Raw genomic sequence first — 27,598 nt, forward strand, 5'->3', positions numbered from 1 at the left:
TTGGGTTTGGTTCGCTTTGTCTTGTTGTCAGTCACGCTTGGTTTTTTTTTTTTTTTTCGAGAACTTTCATTAATCTTGTGGTTATTCCACATCTTTTCTGCTTCCCTGGATTTGGGTCCACTACCTCTTATGACCAATGCAACAAAAAGCTCGAGGTAGGAAAGTTAGGACTGCCGCGCCTACTATTGTCTTACAGTTATGATAATATTTCCTATTTTGGCCCGCTCATGCTGTTCTTTTCTTTGGCTTAACAGCTTTAAGCCGTCAATATACATCCAGTTTGTGATGCTAACGTGGTGGGAATATGTTTGGACCTTTTCAATCACGTAATTGTTTGGAGTTGTTGTTGAAAATGACAAATAATGTGACTTGCTTACAATCGGTAAAGTGGTACCAAAAATGGATGGATGGACTTTTACAAAAAAAAGTCAACCAAAGTTTCAAAATGTTTTATCTTGATTTCTTTTTTTTTTTTTTAAATATTCAACCTGGCTTTTGAACAGTTTTTATATCCACTGGAGATTGATATTTATACATTCAATTTTAGATAATTGAATGACTTGTATTTAAATCTATTATACATAATACAATGAGTAAAATTCATTATTTTTTTACTGTACATATTTGATGTAAACAGTTTATCATGTGGGCGGCACCGTGGTGCAGCTGGTAAAGCTTTGGCCTCACAGTTCTGAGGTCCCGGGTTCAATCCCGGACCCGCCTGTGTGGAGTTCGCGTGTTCTCCCCGTGGCTGCGTAGGTTTCCTCCGGGCACTCCGGTTTCCTCCCCCACATTCCAAAAACATACAGCATGAACTGGACACTCTAAATTGCCCCAAGGTGTGATTTGTGAGTGCATCTGTTTGTCTCGATGTGCCCTGCGATTGGCTGGCAACCAGTTCAGGGTGTACCCCGCCTCCTGTCCAGGTGACAGCTGGGATAGGCTCCAGCACTCCCCGCGACCCTCGTGAGGATAAGGGGCGAAGAAAGTGACTGACTGGATGGATAAATCTATTATACATAATACAATAAGTAAAATAATTGTTACTCAACTATTTTCCACATTTGACCATGTATTTTATGAAATAATTTTACATTTCGGCAGCACGGTGGATCAGCTGGTAAAGCGTTGGCCTCACAGTTCTGAGGTCCCGGGTTCAATCCCGGACCCGCCTGTGCGGAGTTTGCAACTTCTTCCCATGCCTACGTGGGTTTTCTTTGGGCACTCCGGTTTCCTCCCACATCCCAAAAACATGTGCCCCTAGTTGTTTGTCTCCATGCGCCTTACAATTGGCTGGCAACCACTTCAGGGTGTACCATTGACAGCCGGGATAGGCTCCAGCACTCCCCGCGACCCTTGTGAGGATAAGCGTCAAAGAAAGTGGATGGATGGATGAATCTATTATACATATTACAATGAGAATGAATTTATTACTAAACTATTTTACACATTTGATGTAAACATTTGACCATGTATTTTATGAAATAATTTTACATTTACACAACTTTACAATTGTAACAGTCTATTATTGAATTTGGCTCATTTTATGCACTCGTTAACTCTACAAATGTATTTAAATACAGGAAGTCAATGAAAACATTATTGCTTGGTTCCATAATTTTAGATACCACTTTTTTGGACCTGGTTTATGACGGACTTCAATGGCCCGATGGAGACGGAGTACTTCATTCATACACGGTGCACGATTGTTGTCAATCATATGCCGAGCGCGCGTGATTGATGTTATGTTATGACTGCTGCAGCCAGAGAAGGTAAAAGCGCCTTCACCACATTTCCTGATCTTCCGTGCTCATGTGCAGCTATCCACAAATCTCAATATATGCGGGGGAGGGTTTGCGCATAATTCAGAGATAAACGAGCAAAGACATTTATTCAGTGAAACTTTACTCTGCCAACGCTTGCCCACCAATGTTGAGGATGACGGACGGCTTAGAGCGCCACAGGAAAATTTCCAGCTTTTTAGCGCTCGCGCCTCGAGGGTTGCGTGGATCTGGCACCCGGCGGTACGACGTGGTGTTTTTCTTTCCATGTGCTGTTAAACTGCGAGAGTCGAGACTTGGGACAGTGCACCGCTGGCAGCCAGCGGAGGGAGAGTGTTTTGCGTCCTGGCGTGAAGAAGAAGAATCGAGAGAAAAAAAAAAAGAGAGAGGAGGGAGGTGGGCTGATGTCAGATGGGTGTGCTGCCGAAAGCGGACTGAAATGTTTGCGGCCTGTCGAAAGGCCAGAGTTTTGTTCTTTATTGGCCGCCGTTTGCCGTGAAATCATAAACCTCGCCGGACTAATTGACTGGAGCCTTGCGTGCGCTGCAGAATGTGGAAACGGACTTCAGCGAATGCTTTGAAGCGTTTTACTTGGAATGCCAAAGGAAAAAAAAAAAAAAACGTTGGATTCAGAGGACACGAAGACGCCGAGGAGCAAAAAATGCAAATGGCGTCTTGATCTTTGGCCACAGATCTTATCTCACAATGTTTTCGGCGTCTTTTGATGGTGAAACAGAATGTTGCTGCTCAGAAGATTAGATGGAGGTCAACTACGTTGCTAAGGTCACAATCTTCTTCTTCTTCTTCAGCTCGCAAACTGGTTGCAGCTTTTATCAACAGCGCCTCTGCTGGTGCCAATCAAGCATTTCACCCAGTTTTGCCCAAACTGCTTGGTAACAAAATCAAAACACAATCAACTGAAATGTTGGCAATTACTTACCAAAATGTCATTTGCCATTATCCAAGCCACTTATCCTCACAAGGGTTGCGGGAAACCTGGAGCCTATCCCAGCTAGCTTCAGGCAAAAGGCGGACTACACCCCGAACTGGTCGCCAGGCAGCGATTGACGCCATCACGGAGCGGGAATCCATCCCACGCTGCCTGCACCAAAGGCAGGCGTGTGTACCACTACAGCATCAGTACTTCATTTAAATATGCCATCATAATGGCGGCACGGTGAATCAGCCGGTTAAAGAGTTGGCCTCACAGTTCTGAGGACCAGGGTTCGATCCCGGCCCTGCCTGTGTGGAGTTTGCATGTTCTCCCCATGCCTGCGTGGCTTTTCTCCAGGCACTCTGTTTTCCTCCCACATCCTCAAAAAGAAAACGTGCAACATTAATTGGACACGAGGTGTGATTGCGAGTGCAGCTGTTTTGTCTCGATGTGCCCTGCGATTGGCTGGCAACCAGTTCCGGGTGTACCCCGCCTCCTCCTAGTTGACAGCTGGGATAGGGTCCAGCACTCCCCGCTACCTTTGTGAGGATAAGCGGCTAAGAAAATGGATGTATGAATGTTTGAACTTTGGTCACTGGATCACCCACCCACTCGATCCACAGCCCGCCTATATGAGTTCGCAGAGGCCCGTCGGGGGATGTCAATGGTATTGATGTGGCCTATTACAAAAAACATTTTCAGATTTTCATTTAAAAACGAACTAAAATGAATTGGATTAAAATCCTCCTTATTTTTGAAAGACACAGAGTGCCCCAACAAAAGCACGAAAGAGTCACACGTGGCTCCAGAGCCACAGGTTGCTGACCCCTACAATATACAGTTTGCGCAAATCCCACGATAAGAGTTAAAAATAAAAAAAAATCCCTATTCGGCGCTGAAAAAGAAATCCATAACTTTTCCTCCTGCCTCCTGAGATAAAACACAGATGACCCCTTTGCGATAACGTTTATAATACTGTCAGTCTCCTTGACTGTTGTCAACCTTCTTGTTATCTTAGCCTTTCAAGGATTAATATATCTTTTCAAGTTTAATGAGATAAGAGACCTGGGGGAGTTTCTGCCTGCTGCGTTCAAAGACCGACCGGCTTTATCTCAGCCGCCGATTGACCAGAGTGATAGCGAGGCGTCTTCCGACGTATCCTGCCCATCGTTGGGGGGTGGGGGGACGGGGCGGACGAAGTCGGCCCCTCCTGTCTGGGAGAGTCGCCGTTGCGTCGCCGGCTTGCCGTCTCTTGGCTTTGATTTCGGGGATCAGGCACGTTTATGTGGCGCAGCGTCCATAAAAGGAGTCCGCCGCTCTGCAAATGCTTGGACGAGCTGTGCTTGGACAGTAAGTGTTGCCTGACTGCACTGCTGGCTGCAGTGACCTCCCGAGGGCTTCCGCTGCCTCACGCCAACGCACCATCACGAGGGCCATCTTGGAAGTACTCATTTTGCCACTTGTGGGTTGCCATTGTAAACGATTGGGGTTTGTCTTGTGTAATGTACATCCTATAGCAGAGGATATGCCAAAAATCTTGACTTATGGCTAATGCCATCATCCCTATTCCAACTTTTCAAAATAGTGTTGGGTTTATTTTTTTTTTCCTTTTGATACACGGACTGTTCTTTTCAGATTACGAGACTACCGTAATTTCCGGACTACGGAGCGCACCGGATTATAAACCTCACCCAGTACATTTGTAAAGGAAATACCATTTGGTACATGCATAAGCCGCACCTGTGTAAAAGCCATCAAGTTCCCACATAGAAACCAGCATTGAAACGTGAGATATTTCCAAGGAAAGACAGTACACACTTAACATAGCAACAACACGGTAGCATGAACAAGGCTGATTAAAAGAAAAAAAAAATTACCGGTTTAAAAAAAAAAAAATCTAAACCACTGAGATGTGGCAGTAACACAGTAGGAACATGCTAGCGAGGCACTAACTGCGCCAGTTTAAAAAAAATACACACACACACACACACACATACTGGTAAAAATAACTGAGATGCGGCAGCAACACGCTAGCACAGCGCTAATGGCACGAGTTTAAAAAAAAAAAAAAAACATACCGGTAAAAATCACTGAGGCGCAGCAGCAACATGCTAGCACAGCGCTAACAGGGCTGTTTAAAACAAAAACAAACAAAAAAAAAAACATACCGGTAAAAGTCATTTCCTTGGCATATATATTCCACCCGTCTCATTCTTACCTTTTCCGCTCAAGTGCCCCCCTTGCGGCCGTTAGAAAAAAATGCACAAATTAGCCGCATAAACCGCAGGGTTGAAAGCGTGTGGAAAAAAGTCACGGCTTATAGGCCGGAAATTACGGTACTTTATTAAACCAAATTATTAGCAAGCAAATCCCTGATAGGCTTACCAATATGATTTTTATTTTTTTCACCACGGTGCCAACAGCTGGATTTGGAGGACACTTTTGACTCAAAGACAAAAGCCCCATGATGACGAAAATGATTCAGGGATTTAAAGGTCATCTGTGTAGTTTCCAAATGACGTCAAATGCGCTGCAGTGCGCCGCACGCCTGATGTGTGACGGCTGTCCCGGTGTTTCAATTTATTGCTGCTTTTTGAAAAATGTACTCTAAGGCGCAGAGGAACTTGATCTCAAACGACTGAAGCGATACATCTCGCAGCTCTAATGGCCGGACTCGAGAGTCTCATAAGGAGAAGACCCCGAGAAGACAGGACAGAACAATAAGTGGTAGCCCCCCTCACCACAATGTGGAGACTACCCTCAGCTGTGTGCTAACGTTAGCATATGATAATATCCAGCGGGACTGTCTACACCAAAAACTTGAACTCCTTACGCAAAGACTGACAAACTATCCCAAGAGTTAGTGTATAATCCACATGACCTATATTTGAGACCAAACTATATAGTTTCCTGTTCGGGGAAAACAAACAGCGTGACAGATCCACATAGCGAACGGCGCAGGCATGTCGTTGGCGTTCCATCGCACACCGCAACTGTCATGCAAATATGTGTTGCGCCACCATAAAAAGAAGTTCTGAAGATTGGGAAAATCCTCCGCAGTAAATATGAAAAGAAAAAAAAAAATCAATAAGTGCAACTCTGTGAAGTTACCCGAGGTCAATGACGGATCAGTTCTCGTGCAAGTGCGGCTGGCGATGCCACCTCGTGTGGCCCGGCGTTAATGTGGCGCCAACCGGATCGTTTTGTGCCAAGAGTGGAGGTGTGAGCTTGTTGTGCAAAGTCACTCAGCCTTGGTTTGATGTGTTTGCTCTCCATGCAACTTCCACTACTTTAGTGTCTTCACATTACTTGCAATGTACTTTTTAACCCTTGGACCCGTGAACAGTACTGCTACGGGACTCCCCCTACAGGTGTAACGTGGTACTGGCTTTCAACGACTTTTTTTTTTTTTTTTTTTTTTTTTTTTTCCAAAAAGCGTGTTCTCGCTTTCTTTTACAAAACAGAAGAATGTTCCAGAAGCCTTTTGCATTGCGCACCACCAAAGTAGATTCCGAGAGTTGGCGTTAATACCATAGTAATACTCATCACGAGGCAGTAAAACTTCAGCAGGACTTTTATTTTTAGGTAAAATCACTGCACCGGGAAGGGATTGCTGTTTTTAGCTCTTTGACAGAGAACAGAAAATTATGGAAAAATGTACATTTAAGCGATACTGTAGCTCGACGGAAATATGGTCATGTTCATACTGAGTAGTAAGTAAGTTTCTTTCGGCTTGTCCCTTTCGGGGTCGCCACAGCAGATGTATGTTTGGCACAATTTTTACGCCGGATGCCCTTCCTGACGCAACCCTTCTCAGGGAGTTGAGGCCCCAGTGGGATATGAACCCACAACCCCTGGTTTACCAAACCAGTGCTCCAACCACTGAGCTACGGGGCGTCCGGCATGTTCATACTGAGTAGAAATCATATATTTGTCAGCTCATTGATTCATGTTTAGCGCGCCTGCCACACACTCAGAAGCTCTGAGTTTACATTTTGGATCGAGCCTTTCTGTTTGCAATTCCTCCCCACGCTTGTGTGGGTACTTTCGTTCCCACGGACATTGACAAAACATGCATTCATGTTCGCTTAAAGGTCAAGTCTCATCCCTATAAACATTCTAAAATAGATATTATAATGAAAAATACATAACATTATTTACTTCGTCTATACGAAAAAATAAGTATGAGCGGAGAGCGCGTCATCCTTGCGCAAAGTTGCGGAAGTCACCATATTGGCTGCATGATCTGTCCGTGACATCACACTGGGACATTCGCCAGTGAAAACACGCTGTGCCACCTACTATGGGAGACGAACATGCCCCTTCTTACACGGAAGCTCTTCACGAAGAAGAGAACATCTCACAACTGAGTGAAGTGACCGGGGCAATATTAACCTATCGTTTCGAGCCATTTTTAGATGATATGCGGATCACGGCCAAACCGCCTCCGCGTCCGATCCACCTCCGCAGCAGAGGTGAGCCACAACGGCGGCGCCGCGTCCGCCCATCAAGGCTTTGGCCGGGGTGGCACATTGACACATTTAGCACCCCTGATTTATGGATTACGTACCCCCCTATTATTATTATTATTTTAGTAGCTGTATGCACACCTACCTTTCATTTGGAATCTCGTCCTTTTTGCACCAGTGCAATCTATTTTTCACGACGAACCGGGTCTTTTGGAAAAGTATGAAGAGCAAATCCATCCTCCCGAGTGTTTGAGCAATGTTCAGCAATACAATGAGCCGCCATTTTGGCTAACATGAAGGAACAAAGCTAGCTTCCAGCAGGTAAAACAAGTATAAACATACGAGACCGCTTGGGTGTGCTACTGCCCTGTAAGTCACTTCCTGCTTCTTCTCGAAAACAAATCCCTTGAGGATTTTCATGGGATGAAAAGCCATATACATAAAAAATGGATCGGTCCATACCGGCTGCTGTTTTTTTTTTTTATTAATAACATACTAAAAATCATGCATTTCATGACAGTGGACCTTTAAAGACTTTAAACTGTAGGGATGAATGGTTGTTATTTTTTTTATTTTGATATACTGTTGGGCTCGAGCAGAATCCGGATGGCGGAAATCATCGGAATTGGATCGTGATTTCGGATTCTAGCTTGTTGACTCATCTGCTGACCCCATCCAAGCAAGAACTTGCCTGAGATAAAGCAGACTTTCAAAGATTATCACCGTCCATTTTCCCCCCTTCAGATTTCGAGTGCTTTGTGCGTGGGTTAAAGCGCGTCGTACCTTCTGTTCTTCAACACGCTCGAGCGATGGCCGCTCCGGTCCTCCGGAGCTGACTTGAAAGACTGCCGAGAGGACCTAGCGGCTCTGCTTTCCATAAAGATGTGCAATCCTAAGAGGCCGCTGCACTTCATAATCATAAATCGTCCGCTCGGAGGCCGGACGGGCTCATCCATCCCGGCACACCAGAGGCACTTTTAATATTAAGACAGTCTAGTGTCAGGAGAAAAAAAAAAAAAAAAAAGTGAGGTCATTTGCTTTTTCATTGCTCGCAAAACAATTATGGACATTTCAAGTATTAGTCATTGCTGGATGCTTTTTGACTGTCTGACTGCTGGAGCGGCTTCATCCTTTTGCTGCAGGCTTTGGACGACTTTTAGGGTCCACACGGTCTCTCCCTGGCGGGTGCTCCGGACGGCTCCAGCCCGTGCGTGTAATGCCGACTGTAATGAGAATTCTAAACTGGGAACTGCAGCGAGGCATGACAGGAATGTGTTGCTATTGGAGCCAATACCGTGCAAGAAAAAAAAAAAAAAAAAGTTGTCCTGAAGGAGGAAGACTAATGTTATTATACATCGGGTGTCACTCGGTTGGAGCTATACCTCACCAATTCCTTCCCCGCTGGTCTCCTCCCCTCCCAAACCTTCTTGTCCTGTTTGCTCAGGTGGACCCTGCACTGACAAGGCCCATGTGAGCTGCAGGTTTTCAGCTCTGTTCACTTCAAACTCGGAGTACTGCCGGGGAACTGTGAAAATGCAGCACGTGCAAATGACAGCAGCGGACGACAAAGAGGATCTCCAGCATTTATTTCATGGGGTTGTTTGCAGTTTTATTGCAGTGGTTTGTATAATACTGCAGCGTCAGAAGTTTTGTCGTAGCTGGCCAGCTTTTGGTCGTCTGATTTGCGCTGCTGACTGCAAGAGTCGTCAAACTGTGACGGCTGTAAAGTTCATTGGCGTATTTTTTTTAATATCCAATCGGTGTCGTGTCACATCCGTGGAAGTGTTGAAGACGTCCCTCCTCCCCATGCTCTGACGGTGGAAATACTCATCTTGTCGTTTGCAGTTCTAATTTGCCTTTTGCTATTTTGTCCACATGCGGGTTTCCAATCATTATTTTACATGTTTACGAGCACAAACTGTTCCATTAACCAAAGCGCTTTTAAAAAATAGGAGTAATTAGGCTTGTTTTCATTGCACATTGGTGAAAGTTGGGCGGCTTCACGTTGAAGAGTTGGAAGGCCTTCTGTATGGTAGTACAGCGGTGCCTCGGTTCTCGACCGCAATCCGTTCCAGAAGGCGGTTCGAGAACTGATTTTGTTAGAAAAACGAATCAATTGCCGCGTTGTTATTTCCGGGGGTTCGTTCGAATTGTCGTCGTGGGGAGGTCAGCTGGTTGGGCTGCACGTTATTATTTTTTTTTTTTTTTTTTGGCGGGTGGGAATTCACAACGGAGCGTGTTGTGAATCAGCTGGTCTGCCCCCTCCCCCCCATGTTCTGTTACTTCCGGCTGTTGTTTGGGGCGTTCGAGAAACGATTTTTGTTCAAGAACGGGGACATTCGAGAACCGAGGCACCACTGTAAATGAGTGACACCAGGATTTGAAATTGAAATGTAAAGTGATCAGTTTACGACAGCAGAAGAAGCACTATAGAGTAGATTGTTTTTTTGTTTAAAAAGGGGCAAGTCACCCCCACTGAAGACATTTGAAACAGTTGATTGTTTTTCATTGCTTTTTTCTTTTGTTCCATTGACCCTACCTCTAGTTGTGAGGTTTTTTTTTTTTGTACGTTACTTTCTGTGCAAATAAACTATTTGTCGCTCCCCCCATTATTGCTTGTTTAACGTTATGCACTTTTGTTGTAAAAAAAAAAAAAAAAAAAGAAAAAGTTTACAAGGCTGGGTGCCGAGTCGATAAAGATAGAGCAATGCACTCCTAGCTTAGCATACTCTAGTACTAAAGCATACATTTTAAGCAAAAAATAAATGTCTCAAATGATTTCATTATATAAAATATTTAAACTATACATGTATTTCTACTATGTAGTTTATCAGGAAAAGCTAAAAAAAAAACAGGGTTGCAATGCATTATTTCATTTTCCATTCATTGTAATAGGAAAATGCGCTTCGGTTTTTGAACGTTTCAGTTTTCAACCGGCTTCTGGAATGGATTGTTTGAGAACCGAGGCACGCTGTATTGAAAATGTGATCACTTTACATTTCAGAGTCAAATCCTGTTTCCTGGCGGGACTAATTCACTTCCATAGTTCTGCTCTACGAAGTGGTTCTTCCCGTTGTTTTGTAGCAACAACTGCAGTACTATGACACATCATTGGAGCAGGAAGAGCAGCAAGTTGTGCGTAAGGATTGGCCGTTAGCCTCCAAATTTGGCTGTAAAAACGTATTAGCGATGATGAATGTGTACGACGATAACTGACCAGCAGTTGACGTGACCTACTCGGAACGCCGGTGAACCAGCTGTATTCGCTCCGGCCAACGGAGAAGCGCCGATTGCGGGTTCCGTGCAGTGGGGAAAGTGAGGTTAAAACGGCAGGAGTGAGGCGAAATGCAAATGTGCCGAAGTGGGCGGAATGGGTAGCATCAACAGAACAAACAAGTGGAACGGCGACGTTTGGGTGGGAGAGCGAGACGAGGAAAAGTCGGCGGACCACCCATCGGGAAAATGAGAGCCGCTAGTTTTTGGAAGGCGTCTTAGTTTATGAGCATTGAAGGATCCTTCAAACAGGGGCTGTTGATAGTTTATTCTATCATGTCACACAGTCTCAGGCCCTCTGTCAGGACGCTCATTCTGAAAAGACTAATTGCAGCGTAAACGCAACATTCGAGTCAGAAGGCGGCCCCGTTCCACTTCACTATTTACCTTTTCCCCCAAACAATCCTGACATCCATTTCCAGATTAATTCCATCCACAGAAACCCATTTCCCTTCGTGTTTATGTGTTTGGAAGCGGGCATCCACTTAATGCTGAACTGACTGATGCCCTTCTCAGCGCGCACGGCGAACAAACGCGACCTCGTTTAAAACGCAAACGTTAAGTCGACGTTATCCGAAATGCGAGCACGAGCAACTCGTCGGTGGACAAAAGCTGTAAAGTCGCCACGACGCCTCACCAGCTCCAGTTCAGGCCGTTACCTGGCTGCTGTGATGATCGAGCAGGTCAACAAACAGCCAACAATGAAGCAAAATCTCATGTTCAGCAGGAAACTGCGCTTCATTATCGCATGCGTGGCTGCCGAGCCAGTGGTCACTCGGTGTCAGTCACCTGCGTGGAGGCTTAATGACTCCCACATGGAGCCCGAGGGCCCGGAAGAAAATGCTTTTAAGGCAGCCTCAGAGTTATGGCCTTCCACGTCTTTTGAGCATGTCGTATAAACAAAGCAACTGCTACTGGCTGCAAGTGTGATGGTAGAAACTTGTGGAGTTACATTTAATCACAAAGCAGTGCAAGAAATTCACCTTCCAATCCTGGCTGAGGAACACATCGATTTATGTAAGAATGCCGTTTGCAAGTAAGATCAACCAAATTGCATTTTTACACTGTAAGCAATGTGCCCTCTAAGGTGCGCAACTGCGCATTTGTGCACTTGTTGCACACTGAACTACAAGCTGATTTTTTTTGGTTGTTTTTTGTTTATTTTAAACAAGGCAGCACACTGCCTCTCACAAAGAGCTGCTGCTTGGCCACACCGGTGTGACGGTCTGAACGCTCCCAGTGCTGCAAGGTCTTCTTCAGGTTAATGCGCATCCACATAGAATTTTTTTTTTTTTTTTTTACTTCCGTACCAGTCCGAAACATCCCCATCCATGCTTCTTCCGCGTGTTCATTTTCGCTCCGCGTGAGTTTCGCTTTGGACGCCTCACAATGCTTGAACACAGCGAATGAAAGAATACAGAAACAAATGCAAATGTATTGTTTGTTGTTTAGCAACTGGAACGCATATTCCAGCATTGAACAGGAATCAACAGAGAATTGTTCGGGTATGGGTTTGAGTGACGTGACGCTTACTTTCACTATCCCAAATGTGCCTTCATGACTGAGCCCGAACAATCCTCTGATTCTTGTTCAATGCTGGAACGTGTTTTCCAGTTGATAAATAGCAAACAATATGTTACGTTACGGATTTCTTTCTGTATTCTTTTATTCGCTGTGTTCGGCCTTGTGAGACGTCCATAGCCAAATGCACGCGGAGCGAAAATGAACACGAAGAAGCATGGATGGGGAGGTTTCAGACTGGCACGGATGTAGAAAAAAAAAAGTAGAAAAATTAAAAAAATTCTACACGCATGTGCACTAATCCCAAGGAGACTTTTCAGCATGGGGGAGCGCTCAGAGCACCGGGCCACACACTCCACCTCGTCTTTACCTGACTCTGCCCCCCTCCAATTTAAAGGGATACACTCATTACAAACACGGGCTTGGTGAATAATAGAAGAAAAAGTAGTCAAACTGGATAAGATTTTCTCTTTTTTTTTTTTTTTTTGAGTAAAAAAACATCTGGTCTGAAGCCAAAGTAGAAAGTACAGGATGAGATGGTGTATAATGTTAAAAATCCACCTCGGCACAGCCTGATCGAGAATAAAAGCACAGACGATACAGTGCCCTAAAAAGCTAGTTTTGTATTTTAAATATAGGCGGCAATAAATGCAAGCAATAATTCAGTTTTACACCGAGAAAAACAGACGGGGATATCATTGTGGGTTAAAAAATAAAAAATAAAACAGTTGGAAGTGACATATCAAATTTATAGTTAATAGTTGGCTTGGGTATGTATTTGTATTGTAATGTTTGACATTTTCACTGTAAGTTTGCAAAAACATAAAAATGTTCTGATGGGAATGGAATCTGAACCTTTTAATGGGCCTTCGATGGATGACACTGATTGACCACAGTGCGTACGTCTGATGTTGCTCACAGTGGTCAAAGGGGGCGCTCACGGCCTTAGTCTGTTTGCTCAGATGTAAAAAAATTAGAGCGAACATTGATTGTAAGTGATACATTTTAATAGAAGAAGAAATCAATAAAAATACCAAGCGTTAACGTCCAATACGATCCAGGATTCCCGGTCGCCTTCTCGATTCATCGGTCTGTTTTGCAGATAGATGTCGCGGATGCGGTGCGCCCTTCCTTCGCCGACACCTGAGGAGTGTCGATGTTCGGGTCGGGCCAGCGTAGCCGGCCGGCAGCTGCCTGGGAGGTGTAATAGGTTGTCTTACACAGCGCAGACAGGAAATGAACCTTGCTATCTTGCACGAAGCGGCCACATCTGGACTCGATTATTCATCGCGGTTGCTTTTGGCCCGTGATAAATGATTTAGTGACAGCGCCGACGCCGTTTCACCAACCCCAATATGACGGCCACGCTAAGAGAAGAGAAGACCAATTAAGGATGTAAAGGTCTTTAAGCATCGAGGACGAGGGGAGGATCGCTTATAACCCCAAAACAGGTTATTACAATATTATTTACAAGTTGCAGTCGTGTTGAGTTCAGTGTGGAACTCGTGCGTAATTTCATCCCAAAGTGAGCACATTATCCTTATCTTGACACGAGGTTCTGATGTCAAAGTTGATTACAGCTTTTTTTTTTTTAATGTTGCGCTTGCGGGCAGGGCGGGGAGCAAAAACACTCAAATATCTTTCCAGTCCAAATCAAACACGGACTTCTCTGGTGCGACCGCAGCAGAACGTTAAATAGCTCCTCTGAGGTTATGAACTGTTGACAGTTAATAAGTCATAAAATTTCCCCTTCAAGAGGATCCGAGATTCCATCTGCGGGGGCACCCAGTACAAAGAACCGGAAAATAAATATCTCACTGTGGAAGTGGACTGGAATCTCTCAATGGCTGCTCGTGGAGAGTCTCCCAAGCATGTCCCTTCAAGGTTTCCTGCTTTCTGGAAGCGTGGACCCAATCCACCACCGCACTGACTCATTTTTCCTTAAAGTTCTTTTTTTTTTTTTTTTTTCCCTCTTTGGTGGGGTGGGGGCTCACGTTTGGAGGTTGGAGCCTCGAGTCGACACTGCAAACCGCGCAGGATCGAGTGATCTTTGTGATTACGCCTCATATTATTGTACTTGTCATCTATTTTCTTTGCCCCCCCCCCCCCCAACCGGGGCTGGTTGCCACGGCAAGGGGAGCACAGCATGCCGTCGCGCTGACCCCCGCTGTCCTCCGCATTTCCCAGCTTGGCGTTGATGAAGGGAAGTCTGGGCCCCCGTGATCCCTAACCCTTGATGAGGAGGCTTCTCGATTTCAGGCTTCGGGTCCCGGGCCTCAGACCCCCCCCCCCCCCTCGCCCCCAGACTCTCATCCGACCGGGCAGGGCATCGTCCCCTGAGCATGTCTGATCTTAAACTGCGAAAGTGTATCTTTACCTGATTGCCAAAATAGTGTCTTCTGCTGCGTCTCTGCGAAGACGGCAAAGCCACTTGACATTTTAAAGACTTCCAGATGAGGAGACGCATCTCTCCCTTGATTTACAACCAGCGAGCCTGTCAGATACCAACTGAAAGAAAAACACTTAAATCTTCCTGGGCCTCATTTTCAATGCCAGACGACATTAGCGCGCGTTAAAGTGAGCACGCGCTGTTGTAATGCAGTTCAGTGTTTTGATGAAATGAATTTACAGATCCGCACCCTCGACGTGAAAGTGAACTTGCGGTACTAAGATCGCCAAGTAATACCGTAGGCCCCATCAGTAAAAAAAAAAAAAAAATGTTGTTGCCACAGATTGTTAGATGCGACGTTTGTAAAGTGGAACGTCGACTTAACGGATATCAGAAGTAACAGAACGTCTGGACTGCACATGTCCAAAAATAGCTTCCAGTCATCACTCAAAAGAATGTCGCCAGAGTCTGTCGGTTCCAGAATTGGCCGCTCTTGTTTCTGCTTTTGAGAGATATACAATCCGACTACGATCGGCCAACGGATCTGCCCTTGCCTATGTGGCGGCCATGTTGAAAGTGGGGACTTTCACGTCAAGGACAGTACGTGGACACGTGGCCCACATGTTGAATGGGACAACATATTTTATCATTTTTGGTTGAACATTTTCGCTCTTTAAAGATAGTGTTTGAGTCCCTTTTGTTGTAATCGTCAGTTTTGCAGTAAACGCCAACTGGGAGTGAAAATTGAACTGATTCCTACGCGAGGAAGTTTTTGTTCCCTTCTAGTGAGGTTATGCGATGGTCTCCAGCTTCTTGAGAGCAAGAGCATGAGCACAGGTGCTAAGTGTGCTTTTAAAAGGGTTTTATAGTCTATCCATCCATCCATTTCCTTTGCTGCTTATCCTTACAAGGGTCGTGGGGGGTGCTGGAGAATATCCCACCTGTCAACGGTCTGGCCTGAGGCGAGTTACACCCTGAACTGGTTGCCAGCCAATCGCAAGGCACATGGAGACAAACAGCCGCACTCACAGTCACACCTCGGGGCAATTTAGAATGTCCAATTAATGTTGCATGTTTTTGGGATGTGGTAGGAAACCGGAGTGACCGGGGAAAAGCCACGCAGGCTAGGGGAGAACATGCAAACTCCACACAGGCGGGTCCGGGATTGAACCCGGGTCCTCAGAACTGTGAGGCCAACCCTTTACCAGCTGATCCATCGTGCCACCCTGTTACAGTCTCGTTTGAATAATTTTGGATCATGCAGAAAGGGTAAAATTTTCCTTTTTTTTTTTTTTTTTTTTTCTTCATATGGTCTTGCTGGAGTTCCATTTTTTTTCTTCTTCTTCTTCTGTTGTTCTGTAGCTGCTGCAACAAACGGCGATTCGGTGAATTGCACAAATATATAGTGTCTTGATCAATAATCAATTTCCTAAAAATATGATCATGTATTTTGCCCACGTTGGCTCAGCTGGTAAAGCGTTGGCCTCACAGTTCTGAGGACCCGGTTCAAACCCAAACCGGCCTGTGTGGAGTTTGCATGTTCTCCCCATGTTGTGGTCTAACATTTTGTTTGACTTCTTTCATAGCACACTGTTCACTGATCACACGTTACATTTTTTTTTTTTTGTCATTTAAATGACAAAATGGCGACTGAAATGTTTTTCAATGTTTGCATGTTCATGCCCCGAAACGCCCTCGATCACAAAATTATCCGTTTCCAGTTAAAAGTGATGTCATTGAAATGTTCCCCCCCAGTAAAGTGCAACTGCAGCGTTGACAGGTACCAGTGGCGCGCACCGTAAACTGACGAAGAACAGCGTCAAGAAACCCGACACGTGCGGACACGCTCATGCGGCTTCGACCGCGAGGAAAACCAACAACGACGGCCCCGAATTGTCTTTTAAAATGTCCAACATCCCAGAATATCCACACCCGGCCCGTGTCTTGTTTTGAATGTCCTGTGGGGTTGAAAGAAGAAAATCTATTCACAAAAGCGTGCAAATATTTGATCCCAAGCAGCGGGGACGCGAGCGTTTCAAGGAGTCCATCCGCAGGGTTCTGGCTGTCCGCGAGGCCTTCGCAAAACTGCAAAGCGCGCCCGCTGGTCTGCCTGCCAACCTTTTGGAGCAGCAGTGAGATGAAACAGATAAGATAATTGTCTCTAATCAAATCCAGAACCCTGGGTCTGTCTGGACCAGATCTCAAGCACCCGACCCGATTCTCTCTCTCGTCAGTCTTTTTTTTTTTTTTTTTGAAGGGGGGTCCTCCATATTGATCTTGAATTTAAAGAGCGGCCGTGGAACTCTTGCCGCTAATTCAAACCAGAACCGCTCGGGCTGGCCCGGCAGGAGCTTCGATGGCGTTTGAAGTTCTCCGAGCATCTTGCCGGACCCCGTCGCCATGACAACCCTAATTATCGTCCTTTTACGGCCTTTTTTTTTTTTTTTTTACACAGGAAGGGAGCCATTATGTTCTTTGGGGATTTGCATCTCTCTGGGTCGAGTGTCAAAGGTCAGAGAGGGGCACTAAATCAACATATTGTACGAATGGCGTTCTGCAGAAGAATGATGAATACGTTGGTACAAATTAGTTTGGTTACGGGATCTGCTTACTTAAGTTAACAGTGGACGGCGTTTGCTGCGCGTCAAGCTCAAGACAAAAATGTGATGAATTGCCAATTTTCATGCTATGTTACGGGCCAAAAAAGGAGACTTAATTTAATATGCCCCCCGCATAAAACCTCCGTCAGAGTCGGAGTAATACTTAAATAGTGTCCACATAAAAGCAATCCAATTACAATACATTAATCATTCTCTTAACGTGATAATACGCTCGTAACGCAAAATAAACACATTTTCTGTTTTCCCTGAAGCGCTTCCAATGGAGCTGGGACATAGACGGTGGAAAATGAACGCTCTGCGTGTATTTCTTCACTTTTGGATGATGTAGTCCCTTGCGAGACTGTTGCAAAAACAGCAGAGCGGCGTTCCGACTCAGCTGCTTTTCTGCTGACGTCTGGTTCGAGTTCTATGGTTTTTTTTTTTTGCACATAAAAAAGTGGACTCCTTTCATCCCCCTTGCTCGTTTGTGTCCATCACACGTAATAAACAATGCTTTGATTAATCAAACACTCGACATTTCTATACATTTTGGGGAGCTAAAACAAAATAAATGGACACTAATCATTCATGCGTGATTTTTAGGTAAACTCCCAAGTTGACAAATTGATTGGATGTTCGGGGGAAAAAAATGAAACAAAAATCTCTGTCTGTGATCTCTTGTGTAACAATCATCTCGTCAACGTGCCGCAACGAGACTTATCTAGTTACATATTTAAAAAAAAAAAAAAAGACAAAGATCAAATTCAATCCACAATATTAGGTACACTTGCTGAATCTTAAATCCTTCCTGATTGGGTCAATCAAAAGTGAACATTATCTTTGTACTCGAATATTATTGATACAGCTTTTGTTTTAGTATTCATTAGGTTGTGCAGCTGTAGCAACAATTCTATATTTACAAAATTGTTCACGGTGGGGCCTAGGCCAGATTAAAATAGCAGACATTTGTGAATAATTGACGTAACCGCCAAAAGGGTTGTACCGTAATTTCCGGCCTACAACCCGCGACTTTTTCTACACTCTTTCAACCCTGCGGTTTATGCGGTGATGCGGCTATTTTGTGCATTTTTTCCTAACGGCACTTGTGCGAAAAAGGTAAAAATGAGACCGGTGGAATATATGTGCCGAGGAAGTGACTTTTACCGGCCCCGTTAGCGCTGTGCTAGCGTGTTGCTGCTGTGTTACTGGCGTGCTTCAGTGGTAAATACCGGTAAGTTTTATTTTAACCCGCCCTGTTAGCATTAGCGGTAAAGCTCTTCCTGTGTACCGGCTTTCTTTGTAAATATCTCGTGTTTAAATGTGGGCACTTGCGTCTTTTACTCAGCTGCGGCGTGTGTATGTACCAAATGGTATTTCTTTTGCAAATGTACCCGGTGAGGTGCGCTCTGTAGGCCGGGAGTTACGGTAATTGCATGTAGATGCCGGCAAAGCGCTTCAAATGGGAGATGATCTTAAAGCATCAACAACATGTTGCGCCTCGCATGTGCACGGTCATCTTACATTATTGGCTCCTCATGGGTTACAATTTTTGACACGAGGAAACCACCTTTCTCGTGAAGCTGATGAATAGCGTTAGCTAGCATACTCTCCTGCTTAACATTCTAGTACAAACCGCGGTAGCGCATAAAACGCTGTTTTTAAAACGCAAAGTTTCTGTCATTTAACTACCGGTAATCTTTGGCATTTGCACAGACTAACAAATGATAGCAAGGAAGTACAGGCAAATTGAAGACAGCGTTGGCTATTACGTCTGCCATCGGGAGAGAAACACTTTGTTTCTCTTTAGGCAAAAGGTGCGTTCAAGGAATGCCAACAAAAGTGGACAAATCAAGAGAGGCTGCCAAAAAGAAACAAAGACAGATTCAGCAAAATGATACTTTTAATTGCGCTGGCCAAATGTTTTTTGTGTGAGTAACGGAGGACAAATTCACAAAATTGTGGGAATTTGCACATGCTCACCTGTGACGATGCAGGACTTTACCACATATCAATTGTGAGGTGGCAGCACGGTGTCTCAGCTGGAAAGCCGTTGGTCTCACAGTTTTGAGGACTGGGGTTGAAATCCCAGCCCCTTCTGTTTTGGAGTTTGCATGTTCTCCCCGTGCCTGCGTGGGTTTTCTCAGAGTACTCCGGTTTATCCCACCTCCCAAAAACATGCAACATAAATTAGACACTCTAAATTGTCCCTAGGTGTGATTGTAAGTGCTGCTGTTTGTCTCAATGTGCCCTGCGATTGCCTGGCAACCGGTTCAGGGTGTTCTCCGCCTCCTGCCCGTTGACAGCTGGGATAGGCTCCCACACTCCTCGTGAGGATCAGCGGCAAAGAAAATGTATGGAAGGATCAATTGTGTCACATGACTTGTACATTTTAAGACTCACTTGGCTAAATTTTGGACTGAATTGACTTTGGCTTAGTATTTTTGCAACCTGACTTGACAAGCCTTGCCTGTTGACATTCGAGGGTGTGCCCTTTTGTCTTTGAGGGAAGAGTTATTTCTCGCGTAGCGTGTGTGCAAACTTTGCAGGCCACAAGTATGCTACAACGCGGATTTCAGAGGCCACCTCATGAAGCAAGAAGCACGGAGGGAGGTCTGAGGAAGGACTTTGTTACTTTTCTCGTCACTGCTTATGACTTTGGTCAAATCAGGAACGTTTAGCTTACCATGTTCAAACCACGACGAGCCATGTTGGTACAGGACAACAACTGGCGTCATCTTTAGGCTAGTTCTCAAGCTGACGCGTGAACGAGAGCGATGTATGATCCACGTGAGAAACGAGAGCAGAGAGTACCGAACGCCACAAACGATTGAGGTTCCGCCCTCGCCGGTCAATCGGTCGACGTTTCAAGGCGGAAGCTTCCGGTCAATTTGGGCGGTCGATGAGGCCGGTAAACGAGGGTGTTTTGAGTCCATTCGAGTTACGGTTATGTTCCATCTGCATTTTGACAACTTCAAAATGGAGCCAAGTCTTTTTGTGGCCAACTTTAACCGGAATGACGCATTGGCGATCGCTTTCAATCAATCTCAACATCAATTTTCTCAAGGCTGTTGGAGCCTGTGAATTCAATCAAAGAACAATGAAAATAACGACAATAATACCACATCAATCATCTCATTTGGGCCGCCGGGTTGACGTCGCGGCCTCAAACGTATTGCGTAACACTTTGAGGACGTTTGGTGATGATATCTTTGACGGAGGGTGATCGCGGTTGACGGGCCGTCGCTTTTATTCCGTGACGCGATCGCCGTGCTTCTGTAAATTGTGAGAAAATGCGCACCCGACACAACGCCAACAAGTGTCTGTGCGTCCTTCTTTATGAATTACATACAGAAACTTCAAACCTGTCAGTGCACTTGCTCATGTGAGCGGGCGCAGCGTAGATTTGTCATGTAATAGATCTGTCTCACCCCTAATTCGCATTACATGGCGTGGATTTAAATTCTGTAATCTGAAGCATCTGATGGAGGTCGTAACTGTTGGGAGTTATCCTGCGCTCCACCTCGCTGCTGTTTGTAATTAATGTGTCATGACATGCTTGTATTGCGGAGGAAATAAATTAATTGTACGGTACGTCAATTTGAAATCGTACGCAATCCGCTCTTGAATAGAACCCGAAGAGCAAGCTGTTGGTGCAGGTGTGCTGTTCCAATGCCAACCTTTGGCCTGGTGAGCAGATTTCAGCACTTACAGCTAATTTCACATCTGTGTGAATGTGTTTTAATGTCTGTACGCGAAACTACTGACGATTTCATAGTGCTGTCATGCAAGTGTGGCATAAATCATCCATCCATCCATCCACTTTTCCGGTTCAGGTCGCGGGGGAAGTAGCTTCAGCAGGGATACCCGGACTTCCCTTTCCCCAGCCACTTCTTCCAGCTCTTCCGGAGGGATCCCGAGGCGTTCCCAAGCCAACCGAGAGACATAGTCTCTCCGGCGTGTCCTGGGTCATCTCCGGGGTATCTTTCCGCCCAGAACACCTCACCGGGGAGGCGTCCGGATCAGATGCCCCAGCCACCTCATCTTGCTCCTCCCAATGCGGAGGCGCATCGGCTCGACACTGAGCCCCTCCCGGATGGCCGAGCTTCTCACCCGTTCTCTGAGGGAGAGCCCGGACACCCTGTGGAGGAAACTTATTTCGGTTGCTTGTATCCGGGATCTTGTTCTTTCGGTCACGACCCACAGCTCGTGCCCATAGGTGAGTGTAGTAATGTAGGTCGACTGGCAAATTGAGAACGTCGTCTTTCAACTTAGCTCTCTTTACCACAACGGACCGATACAAAGTCCGCATCACTGCAGACGCTGCACCGATCCGTCTGTCGCTCTCCCGCTCCATTCTTCCCTCACTCGTGTACAAGACCTCAAGATACTTGAACTCCTCTTCTTGGGGCAGGATCTCATCCCCGACCCGGAGAGGGCACCCCTCCCTTTTCTGACTGAGGACCATGGTCTCAGATTTTGAGGTCACGATTCTCATCCCAGCCACTTCGCACTTGGCTGCGAACCGCTCCAGTGAGAGTTGGAGATCACGGCTTGATGAACCCAACAGAACCACATCATCTGCAAAGAGCAGAGATGCGGTACCGAGGCCACCAAACCGGACGCACTGCCCTTCCCTTTTCAATGCTTTATTTTCGTTTTGAGCGGCTTCTGAAGTGCGGCGGAGGGGCTTGGTGTCACTCTACCCCGCCGCATCAAGGGGGGATGAGACAGAGGTTGACCAAAGACGCTTCCCTCCCACTGGCCTCGTGTCGAGCTTTCTCCCAAGCACCACTTGATTTACCACTAAGGTCATCTTCCATGCGGAGAGGGAGAGAAGCACTCGGATGAGGAGGAGATAACGGAGATAAGCAGGCCTTAATGACGTCTCGCAGCCATTATCAGCCGCTTGTAATGGAGCGTCCAGCGGGAAGCGCTGTCAGACCCCAAGGGGAAATATTTTGGAGCACTTATTTTACTGTATTTTCCACACTATAAGGCGCACCTTCAATGAATGGCCCATTTTAAAACTGTTTTCAGATATAAGGCGCATAGAATAGACGCTACAGTAGAGGTTGGGGTTATGTTAGCCATCCAATATTGACCCATATATAAGGCGCACCATCAGATTTTGAGAAAATTAAGACTTTTAGGTGTGGACAAATATGGTATGTTGCTGAATATGAATGTGCATCATACACCACTTAGATACAATTTTAACCCATAAAATCACACGTGTGGAAAAAAATTGTATTTTAAAACTTTTCGCCATGACTGTAAGGAGTGTGTGATAAATATCACCTGTGTCTGCCCCATCGCAAGACATCCTCTATGATTGGTTGTTCTTCTTTGGGCGTGGTGGTTTCTTGTACATGAAAGTGAAGCACAAGATGTGACTTTTTTTTTTTTTTTTTTACAGCTCAAAATTGTCATGCACAACTGTCAATTCGTAGTTTTATAAAAAGTACAATTTATTAAGTATTTAAATATTTAAATCAGGTTTTTTTTGCAAACTTCCCCTCTAAATTGCTTCCTACCAAGGTCTTTTTTTTTTTTTTTTAAACTCCAAACCCAAATGATTAAAATACATCTTTTGGGCTTTTCCCCTACAGGTACGATACAAATAAATTAGTGACAGAGCGTATTAGACATCAGTTTATTGCAGCAAACAGGAATCAAAAGGTCATTTGCCAAAAAAGATGATCAAAAACATTTCCCAGGTTTTTGCATTTGTAGTCGTCATGTAAATTACAATAACGTGAGAAGGTTTTTAAACTCCAAACATCAGCCTGTTCATTTTAAATTGAACTCTTTTCTGGCATCATATGTATTACTTTATTACTTTTTATCTCCCAAATTGACACACAAAGACAAACGATAAGTACACAGTCCACAAACATGGCCGACATGCTATGCTGATGTTAAATTTTGACATATCAAATCAGTTTGGAGTAATTTTCATGACATGCAGTTTGTTTGTTATGGAGTGAAGCGTCGACAAATGTTTTTGTACAAAATCCAACAAGGTTTTCATGTGCACAGGCCGTGGTGCTCGACATCCGACTGGTCCCTGAAGCGGCAGGCCGCGTGTCGCCATGACGCCGCCCCTGCCGGAATGTGAAAGAGAGAGGACAGTTTTCGGTAAGTCACAAGCAAGCAAAGCAACACAACAAAAATGAGCCTTGTTATTACATTTCGCCGCAGTAAACAATGAAAGCATGATTGATTGAAGTCGGTCTTCATGGTGGAATGTCGTATTTTGTTCTCGAGCTGTCTGGACAGAGTCCGGGTCGACTGTGCCCTGGGACATGTAGAATTTGACACCATCCGGAGCGTACCACGTTGATTTTGATAAACACGAGCGCGCGCCTATGTAAGGTAGACGCCATCTGCTGAAAACCTAAAGTTGCAATCAAAATATTTGTGAAATTGGGGACGGCTTTTGTTGATTCCCCCCCCCCCCCCCAAGCCACCCCACCCCCCAGTTTGAGTGATTATGGCACATTAAGCCCATATATAAGCGCAGCGTTTGGGGTTCGGTTTTGATATTTCTCCCTACAACGCAAGCGATAACTGCAAGCTTCATCGCTCCTCACTGAATTTGATGGGGGGTTAAAATCATATTTTTTCCATGTACAGATTTTTAACATAGCCTGACTAATATGTTTTTAAAATTTTTTTTGAAATTGTCAGCAAGTTCTGCCCTAAATGCGATGTCTGAAAAACCATCAAACTGAGAAGTTATTTTCAATTCTAACCTCTAGCACTTCTTTGTATGTTTGTGTAACGGTTAAAAAAATGTTTGGACTGTCCAGGTCTTAACAGTTTTATGACAGCAACAACTACTGAAACTGATTGAAATTTCATTCGTTTCCTACGGGGGAAATAATTTCTAAATCCAAACAGGAGGTCGACCGGCATGCCGTAACTGATTGCGTTCAACCTCAGAGGTTCCACTGTATTTAGATTTTAATACCACATTCCCCCCCCCCCTCTTCCTTTTTCTTTCAAAATCCAAGGAAGCTCACATGTCGACCATTTTCCCCTTCCAATTTATCGACATAAGCGCCGAGCGTCTGCTGTCCAGCGGGGTGTTGATGGTCAATTTGACTTGCCTCGCTCGCACAAAAGGATCCCGCCTTCCTGGAATCCACTTAACGGGATAAGAGTGTTTGAAACCGTGTAGGAGCAACAAGGGGGATCATTGTAAGTGGAGGTAATGACACATTAATTATCAGCTCGAGACCCCCCCGCCCCCCGCTATTGGCGGGCCACCAGGTTAATGAAGGCAATGGGATTAAAAGCCGGGGAGTTGCGCTCCCCCGGGGACGAGATGGGGAGCGTGCCGTGTCTGTAATCCCCTCTGGCAAAGCGGCTCGCTCTCTTTTCACCGCGATAAAAGGGCAAATTGTCTCCCGCGCGGATTCGCTCTCAAGAGGACGTCGCGTGGCTTTCGGTTGATGGACGGCGGCCCTCTTGGGTGCTCACCGGACGCTTTATTAGGTTACACCTACGCGATGCATTTGGGACCCAGAATCCATCCATCCATTTTCTTAGCCGCTTATCCTCACGAGGGTCGCGGGGAGTGCTCGAGCCTATCCCAGCTGTCGACGGGGTACACCCTGAACTGGTTGCCAGCCAGTTGCAGGGCACATAGAGATAAACAGTCACCCTCACAATCACACCGAGGGGAAATTTAGAGTGTACAATTAATGTTGCATGTTTTGGGGATGTGGGAGGAAACCGGATTGCCCACCCGGAGAAAACCCACGCAGGCACGGGGAGAACCTCCAAACTCCACACAGGGAGGCAGGTCCGGGATTGAACCCGGCACCGCAGAACTGAGAGGTTAACGCTTTACCACTGTTATGTTGGAATATTTTTGCAAACGAGAATGTGGAGGCATAAACGAGCATCACTACAATGAGAGTAGTGCCGGACCACCGCAAACGAAAACAAGAAATGTACTGAAAACCTCATCAATGCTCAGCCCGGAGTAGTAATCGGCTAAACCCCAAAATTGACAAAATGAATTCATGCACTGATTTTGTTTCGACCGCTGCACTTGCACTACCTTCTCATGCAATGGACTAGTCCATATTCTTAATGCGCATGTGAAGACTTGATTCAGGAAAACTTGCTGGCACGTTGTGAGGAAAATGAAGCATTTTCTCTCAGTGTGGATAGAGAAGGTGATAGATAAGCAGTTTAAAAACAAAAAACAAAAATCTAAACTACCCAAGGTTTCAACCTTTCCTTGGCAACACTTGACGACAAGAGTCTTGTCGTCATGACACTGAAATGCTGAGGGAAACGTTTCAGGATGGAGATGTGACGTTTAAAGTGTTCCAAGTGGTAAATCATATGAAACGTTGATTAATAATCTTAAATGCCTCGGGATGATTCACTTGTTGGACACTCCTCAAGAAGGTTTTGAAGGAACTTCTCGAGCTGTCATCCAATTCGCACTTTTTATTGTTCTTAATATTCAAAATCTTTGGGGTGTTAGGAGGTGGAGGGAAGCATTGAGCGGGTTCACCTCGGGCCCCGAAATGCTGCTGACCGTAGCCTCCAACCTCCGGCGCGGCTCACATGAAAGGTTCAACTTGTTTTTCTCGATCTCTGCTTTGTGTCAGCTTTTTTTTCTTTCTTTGTTGGAAACATTTTCAAAAGGACGAGGGGTGTTAAGGGAAGAAAAAGAATAGACGCTCCAAGTTATGCGACTCGAAGCAGACTCTGATTCAAAGCAGTAAGACTCCAGCTCCATTATGCGAAGTTTAAACCCCCCCCCACCCCCGGTGTTTAATGCAAAACAGTCCAGAATATTAAATCCAAAACAAATGAATTTGAAATCATAGCCATTGTGATGTAGTTTGGGCAATTATTACCCAAATCCTGCACCGACGTCACTCACTTGAATCTGCTGAGTGCAGGACGGTATTTCTGGGGTTTGCGAGCTCGTATAAGCTTCCACCAAGCCGTACTAATTTGTCGTGCCATTATCCAAGCCGTTCATCCTCACAAGGGTTGCGGGAAAGTCGGATCCTATCCCAGCTAGCTTCGGGCAAAAGGCGGACTACACCCTGAACTGGTCGCCAGTCAGTCGCAGGGCAGTTTTCGACACCATCACTGAGTGGGAATCGATCCCAAGCAGCCAACACCAAAGGCAGGCGTGTGTACCACTACACTGTCAGTGAACACCCGTACTAGTACAATCTGTGCAATATTTAGGGCTTTACAACGCACTCGATGATATGCATAATTCATTTAGCAACGAGGATGAAAGAGCAAAACCTGAGGTCATTGTGGCCAAAAAGTGCACAAGCGACCAACCTCACCCTCCATTTATCGGGTGAGTGTATACCAGCCTAAACTCAAAATGGCCCCCTGGCCTGACTTTCACACCAATTCCATTTGAGCTCTAGTTCACTATTCGTGGACCAAGAATCCCAAACGAGATCACGATGGCAGTAAAACCCCCACATTGAAGGATTCGAGACTTCATGATATTGCCAAGGAGTCATCTGGCCAAACTCTTTTGCATTTTAAAATCAAGGATTGCAGCCAAGCTGATTTATGCTACAGATATTAATAAGTCGGCCCACCTCAAATGCCAGGCGGTATAGACCAAAAAGAATCTCTTGGAAAGGGGGGCATCCTGGGCATTTCCAACCAAAACTCATCTTGCAACCCCATTAAAAGGAATTATTATTCCTTTTTTTTTCAGGGGAAAGGATTGATGGCATGGGACACTTTGTGATCTAAAGTGGTTTACATCTTTTTAGCCCGGCATGGCAGTTGAGAATGTGATGTTTTTGCACTTCATAAAAGTTTTACGACGGCCACAGTTTGACCCCAGAACAGGTCGTTACCTATGGGAACATGTTCTGAAATCAGTGTCAGCCCATCAGTGTCCCAGAACCGATGGTTTGACCCAAGAATTTCCCCGCCGTATAAAAATATTCCCCTATGTCGAATTCAAGACTGTATAGATATTCTGTATAAACACATATTTGATATCACATCTTGATTGAACATAAACAGGAAGGTTTGAAACGGTTTGATCTGGTGTTTATACGCGTCCAAGAGGGGCCCTCAATTTACGAGCAAACGACAACCGCAAATAATCATCGCCTTTGTGGCCCTGACCCCCCCCCCCCCCAAAATCTGATTTTATCATCTGCAAAGCTTTGCACGGCCTTTGTGTACGCTCACGCCACCCTCTGATTGCCTGTTTATTATTGCAATTTTTCCACTGAGCCGATGAGGATGTGGCCAATTGGAGTTAGGTGCCAAGCTTTCCCCCCTCCCCCGTCAGCCCCAGCCATTTCCTGTCTGTGACATCATTGTGTACTCCTCCTAAACACGCTGATTTTTGTGTCTTGTCTGCAGCCTGGGTGGCACACGTCACACGCCAGTGAGCTAGCGCAGGTTTTCGCCGTGCCCTTCACCCGAGTATCAAAGGGACGCAATCAGGTCGCATGCCTGAGTCCTGGCGTCATTCCGCAGCGCCGGAGAGCCTTCGGCTGTGATGAGAAGCTGACCCGCCTCCAAATTATCGACCGAAATATGTCATTTGCCAATTGAAACACGCTTTACGTCCAGCCTTCAAAAAAGATTTCAAACAGGGGGGG

At 45.5% G+C, this 27,598-nt stretch overlaps 1 long non-coding RNA gene across 1 annotated transcript; it reads left to right on the forward strand.

Annotated features, from left to right (window-relative positions):
* Positions 1-27,598, forward strand: LOC133501231 (uncharacterized). Its single transcript, XR_009795135.1, has 3 exons — positions 1-155; positions 23,007-23,105; positions 27,357-27,598. It is a non-coding gene; the product is annotated as an uncharacterized LOC133501231 (long non-coding RNA).

The sequence above is a fragment of the Syngnathoides biaculeatus genome, chromosome 5, assembly GCF_019802595.1.
Source record: "Syngnathoides biaculeatus isolate LvHL_M chromosome 5, ASM1980259v1, whole genome shotgun sequence".
NCBI classification, from domain to species: domain Eukaryota; kingdom Metazoa; phylum Chordata; class Actinopteri; order Syngnathiformes; family Syngnathidae; genus Syngnathoides; species Syngnathoides biaculeatus.